This window comes from Lissotriton helveticus, chromosome 4_1 (genome assembly GCF_964261635.1).
Source record: "Lissotriton helveticus chromosome 4_1, aLisHel1.1, whole genome shotgun sequence".
Taxonomy (NCBI): domain Eukaryota; kingdom Metazoa; phylum Chordata; class Amphibia; order Caudata; family Salamandridae; genus Lissotriton; species Lissotriton helveticus.
Genome location: NC_136063.1, coordinates 1260504330 through 1260510909, shown reverse-complemented (window position 1 = coordinate 1260510909; position 6580 = coordinate 1260504330). Strand labels below are relative to the sequence as shown.

At 49.8% G+C, this 6580-nt stretch overlaps 1 pseudogene; it reads right to left on the bottom strand.

Moving 5' to 3' along the window:
• Positions 1-203: 203 nt before the first annotated feature.
• On the bottom strand, positions 204-716 carry LOC144827485 (thiol S-methyltransferase TMT1B pseudogene; annotated as a pseudogene).
• Between the last annotated feature and the right edge of the window lie 5864 nt (positions 717-6580).

The following is a 6580-nucleotide window of genomic DNA, read 5'->3' as shown; positions in this document are numbered from 1 at the left end:
TATGTAATTTGTGAACAAGTAATAATCTCAGCTTTGACATAATTCATGTGAAGTGTGGGTCAGGAAACCACTGCCATTTGCCCAATATATAGGTCGTAGCTATTGCTTTGCCGAGTTTTCCCTTGTAATCTGCGCTTCGAAATAGTGACTCAGAGAAAGTGAAAGTCAGCTGCCATATTAAACTTGTACATCTCAAAATAGCACTACAGAATACTCACCGGTCTGAGGACTCGCACCACCTCCTTGAGGACCCCCTCCACATTCCGCACCGAACACAGCACCAGCGTGCAGACCACAGCATCCGCGGAGCCGCTGGCCACCGCCGACATGTCTTCCCCAGACGCCACGAGGAAGCGCGTGAACCGGACGTGGTCATTTTCTGCAACGCTCTTGCCCAGGAAGCGCTCGATGTCTGGGTTCGGATCCGTGCACGTGACTCGGCATCCTGGCGGGAAAAACTGGAAATTTGTTCCCGTTCCGCTTCCGACCTCCAAAATGTTGAGCTTCCCCCCGGGTGTGGCGAAGTCTAGCATATTGGTGAAAAGAGTCTTCTTGAAGGAATGCATCTTCCGGTTGTAGACGTGGCTAAATGTGGCCAACACGTACGGAAACATCTTATTGGCTAGTGGCTGCCATACTCCTAAGAGAGCCAAGAGGTGCACTGGCAGGGTCAGCAGCATGATGCCCCCCTGAAGGGTGGCTATGAGAAGGCCCATGTTCGGAGCCGAGGGCGCCGCCGCCTCTGAGGTCTGCGCTCTCGAGCTGATGCGTGTCTGAGCTGCGCTGGATTTACTTTGTAGGAATAATGCACACCATATGCACAGATGAGTCCACATTCAGGTTACCGGTATGTTTTTTCGTTACAAACAAGGGTGTTCCATAGCACACAAAGCTGGAATTAATAGTATATATTTTTTACACGATAAATAGATTGCCAGTCATGTCCAGAATTATTCCTTTATGCAAGGAAATGTAATTAATTAATTTGTTTTTTTATAAAGAAGTAACGAATAAATAAATATTTGCTACAAGTCGATGCTCTAGAGTTTGTACAAGTTTCGCCTGGTGTGCTCGAAAATTAATCTAAAACGAATTCTTTCAAAGGCTGTGTCCTGAATGGATACACTTGCAATAATGTTTAGATCTACATAAGTAATTCTTCATTTTGCACAGTGACGCGTTTGTTTTTTCTGAGAGTGGAAATATTCAGAGTAACAGCTAAACCTCCTGGATTTTGTATAGTACTGACCTGTAAGGATGTGAGTTTGGAAGCTGAGCTGTCACGTACGGTCACTTTACCCCTGAAAAAGGGCAACTGCTCATCAAATAGGGTAGTCTGGGGCTCCAAGAATGGCCACTTTCAAAGTCAAGAATCACAAAGGATTAGCCGGGACAAAGGGAACACGTGGATGCTTTATTCAGCCTGGTTCAGGGGGTGACAGGTCTCAAAGAGAAGCAAAACAGGAACCGGGCTCGGAAGGGCACAACATTCCAAGACGACATTTCAAACACTCTTGAAGGAAGCATGGGGTGCAAAGGGTGGGGCTTCAGCAGACAGATGCAGCGTTCACCGGGCTGTCCCTATACTGCATTATCTTTTGGCATTGTTAAAGGGCTGAAACTTTGGAGCCAGGATTAGATTTCTCCCGGGTTGACCGTATAAATACATTGCCACTTTTGGGCTTATGATGGTTTCGGATGGGGGAGGGGCGTTGCAGCCAGGCCCCATATAATACACTAGTACGTTTTTGGGGCGGTTTAAAGGGTTGGATGATTCAACAGGATGTGCCGAGAATTCACTGGGCTCTAATGTTTGGGGTTTCTGCACTGAGATAACAGCCATGCCTCGGGTGACTTTAGAACATACTATTTTTTACCTTAAACACAAAGGCCCAAGAAACACACTGATGCAAACCCACACCAAGCGTCCTTACCACGGTATATCTTTCTGATAAGCCCATGTTACCCAATGTCCACCTTCTAGAAACTACAGACTTGCAAAAGTGCAAAGATAATTTCATTTTTATGAGAAAGTGTAGCACTCGAGGCATGTTCCGTGGAAGAAAATGTGTATTTAAATGTAAGTTTCCAGATCCTAATACAAGAAATGAACTAGATGTTGCCCTAAAGTAAAATGAAAACTCTGCGAATTAGAAAAAAGTTTGTTCTAGCCAATGTTCTTCTTATCCCTGTGACCATCTGCCCTTAACAACCTCATGCAAATTACGTGCTGGCTGACACCACTGAGGCTCCTGGGTGAGCTGCTGCCATTTCAAAGGGTTCAGGGTTTGACACATTTACAATGACCTCCGGTAGTGCCCGAGTGCCTTTGATATGACAACTCCGCCCTCCTTTGATAAGCATCAACACCGACAACTACCCCATTGTCTGTTAGGGGGGGGGGCGCTATTCCAGTCCACCAAGAAAGTCTCCCTTCTGTGCCTCACAGGAAAACATGCGTTAAAACAGTACATTCAATCTCTTCTGCATGCAGTATTGTACAACATGAAAAGTATTTCCACAGGTTTGAATAGTATGCCCCTATATTGTACCCCATGTGGCCTATGTCCAGATGATTATATAGGAGAAGCCCGTCCCCCCTTAAGTTGTTCTGTGTGACCCTCAAGTGCGTAGACCTGTGCAGGGGCCTTCGCGCGCACTCCTTGTCACTGTATAATCCTCCCGGGCATGCTGGTACAGTGTGAGCTGCTTCTGGCTTGCAGGATTCTACGGAGCTGGCCTCGTGTTCTCATGACTGTGCCAGGGGAGCCTCACGTCACTAGATTGGTACAGTATGAACCTCACAGTCCTGGAATCTCACAGCGTGAGCCTTCTCCGCGGGACTGGACAGAGTGTACAATGTGAGCGCCTAGACATAAAACGTGTACTGTGTGAGCCCGCTGTCCTTACCATCGTCCGGCAAGAGGCCCACGTCTTTAAGAATGGACGTTAAGAGCGAGTAGCGAGGCCGTGTCTAAGGGTGTTCCGTACGAGCCTCACATCCACGGGTGGGTGCACTAAGGTGTGTCCAGGGTGCCAGAAAAAGGAATCCGCTTAATATCGTGCACTGTAGTACATTTACTTTTCGAGGTGAGATGACAACTAGATGTTGTTTAGCTGCGTCTGCAGGAGGGTCCCCGTCCCTCTGCAGGCCTCGGAGGAAGGAAGGGTCACTGGGAGTTCATAGCAGACAAAAGAGCGGCCGGATCACAGCGCGTCCCAACATTAGCATTCTGGCCTTTGATTCCAACTGGCCCAACAAGCGCCCGTACAAAACACCAAAGCCTCAGTGAGCGCTCAGCCCCCGGATTAAGATGTCGCGATGTGTGCCTGGCATGAAGATGCATGTCAAACAAGGAACAATGGCTGACCTGTGCCTACAGTACCGTGCCCGCCCTGCCCACGTCAGGCCTGCAGCAGGTTTGCGCTCTCAGGGGGAGTGTCAGACAGACTCTTAGTGATTTGCGCCCACAAACCGAAAGCACTAATGACGTCATTTCTGCTCCTGCTAATATTGGAAACCAATACCAAGATATTAACTTATTGTTATATCTTGGAGAGCGCTCCGTACCTGGCCATCAGAACGGTTCCAATCCAAAGCACTCAAACCTCATTGAAACAGTACATTCCCAGGGACGGCATTTTAGGTCAAACTAGAGATAACTCCCAGTTTTATCATCCTCATAAAAACGTGGTTAGGGCTAAAGGTATTTAAAAGCACGGGGCTGCGTGTGGCCATGGCAGAGCTGTAAAGCTTGGTGGTGGTGGTGTGGAGTTAGCAAAGATGCAAAAAAAGCCATCGGAGTAAGAAATAAGCCTTTCCCTTCGGGGGAAAGATGTTCGGAAAGTTTTGTTTCCGTGTATACGGAGCACAACCCCAGGACCATTATTTTCCTTCACTATAGCTATGTGTGGTCCTGGGCACCCCATACATTGCCCTGGTGCCCCTGTTTACTGCGATGGTCGTGCCTACTGAGAACCGCCGTGACGAGTGTCTATAGAGGAGTCCTGGACTACAGTGTTCCGCTTGTTGTAAGGCTGGCGATGCGAGCAAGCGTGCTGTATTGTTGTGGTATCACCCTGCGCCGACAGCAGCAGGGCCGGGTTTTCAGGTCATTGTTTTCTCGTCTCGCCCTCTGTGCCGCTCGCATTAGCAGCATAGAGTGCTGCACGGTGACAGCAGAGGCGGCAGCGCCAGTACTAGACGGCTATTTAAACCATGCTAGGCGAGCACTCTCCCATCACATGACCCGCCGTTGGCTGTTTGGACCTCCACTGCAAACCGGAGCAGTCAGCAGCGCCCGAAGCACCGCGAGTACACAGGGCACCTGGGCAGGGGGCGGGGTGGCTGCCTAGCGACGCCGAAGGTGAGCCGCTGTGCAGTGGCCGCTTCATGGTGTTAACAGGAGGCGGCCGCTTCTCACTGTCCCTGCCAGGGCAGACCGATCTCAGGCTGAGCCCCTGAGCTCTGCGGCAGGGGAAAGGACGCCTCTAACCATTAGTACCTGTGCATCAGGGAGAGAGCAGCGCCACTTGGAATACCCTCGCGGCGCTACGTCTAAGGATGTCAGCCAGGCAAGAGGCATCTTCGGCCGGTGCCGCCATCAGGAAACAAGCGGGAGGGGGCGGGAAAGGGGGAGGAGAGATGCAGAAGACGGCCGGAGCAGGAAGGCGGGTGCCGGCTCAATGCCGGACCAGATTCGGGGGCGTTCCCGGCTTTTGGCTGACGTCGCGTGACGTAGCCAAAAGGGAAAAATTCTCGGGAACGCCCCCGAATCTGGTCTGGGATTGACAGACAGAGCCCTCTACCAATGGCTAGCCTCCATTTATGGAGCTAGCCAATGGGAGGAGGGGGCAGATACCCGACCCCACATAGAGGATTAGAGGATATCATTAGATTTTGCTAGCGCATGCGTACTTCGTACGCATGCATCGCTGGTCAAAACCTAAAAAGTAACGGCACTTGGCAACCATACAGTTTCCCAGTTCCACGGACTCAGAACAGGGATGGGTTTACCATACCTCTTGGTGGTAGTTCCTTTACTGTTTATCACCAACAAAAGGCCAGTGTGAAAAGAGGTAAAACATGCTAAATGATTCAGTGGTAACCATGCTACCTCTAGTGAGCCCTCATCTTTTGCCTCCACTTTTTTTTAACTATTGTTTTTTATTTAACTATTTTTGTAACTGTTTTTATTGGGGTTTTCATATGCAAACAAAGACTGTGTCACATGCCGCTCATAGTATTCTGAAACAGTTCAGAACCACAATTCACGTGATTGCTAAATGATTGCAGACATGCAAGTCAGTGAGTCAAGTAATACAGTCGTAAAGACAGTTCAGTACCAGATGAGAATTGTAAGTACACTAGTCGTTTGCATGCTGTTAGAAATTAAGGGGCAGATTTACAAGCCCCATGCGCCTCTTTTACGCCACCGTTGTGTCACTTTTGTGACGCAGCGGCGGCGCAAAAGATGCGCCATGGTGCGGGGTATTTACAACGTGACGCTTCTGAGAGATGCGTCACGTTGTAAAGCCCTGCACCAAATGAAACCTGCGTCAGGTTTCATGTGGGCGTTTCCACGAAGGGGGGGCGTTCCATCGCAGGAACGCCCCTGAAAAGTGACTCTGTGAAATCTACAAGATTTCACTGAGTCACTTTATCAACGCTGATGCGTCAAAACCCTGCGCCTGCTTGAAGCAGGTGTAAGGCTTGACACACCACGTTAACAGATAGGGCAAGTTGGAAAAGTGCTGGAGTTGCGTGCCGCATGCAACACAACTTCAGCACTGCGCCAACTTCATGCCCTAGATGCGACACACATCTGTTTATTCCTGCGCCATGGTGCGCCGCATTATAAATGCGGCACATCATGGGTGGCGCAAGGATAAACTTGCCTGCCGCATCTTTCCTAGAGCATCTCTGTTGATTTGCAGAGATGCGTCAGGCAACATAAATCTGCAGAGGAGTCTCTAGTTGGCAGTGGTTTCCACCCTGTCCTCACTCTAGTCTGGGTAAGTGACACACCTAAAACAATCCCTGTTCACCACTTTGGTAGTTTGGCACAAGCAGTCAGGCTTATCTCAGAGACAATGTTTAAAGTATTTGTACATTCACACACAGTAACACAGTGAAAACACCACAAAAAGGACCCCACACCAGGAGCGTTGCCAACCAGCCATCATGGTGGACGTGTGACTTCACTGTTCGGCTCCGGCCTCCTTAATTCCCCTGCACAATCACCCTGCTGGGGGTCCATCTGGCCACATCAGAGATGAGAAGGTAGGGTGACCAACCGTCCGTAAATTTCACGGACAGTCCGTAATTGGGACCTCACGTCCGTTGTCCGTGAGGATCCCTTTTACGGACGCCTTTTGTCCGTAATTTTGGCCATCACAGGGGGCAGCACTGCTCCCCTGTGAGAGGTCTCAGCCCCTTGATGCTGGCGCCTCGCACTCCTCCCAGAGCTCAAGTGCATCCTTACCCCGCCCATTGTCATTCTGTATTCCGGCTAACTGCCACATACAGAATGACAATGGGGCAGCCTGGGCTCCTCTAAGGATTTCACGAAAATTCTGA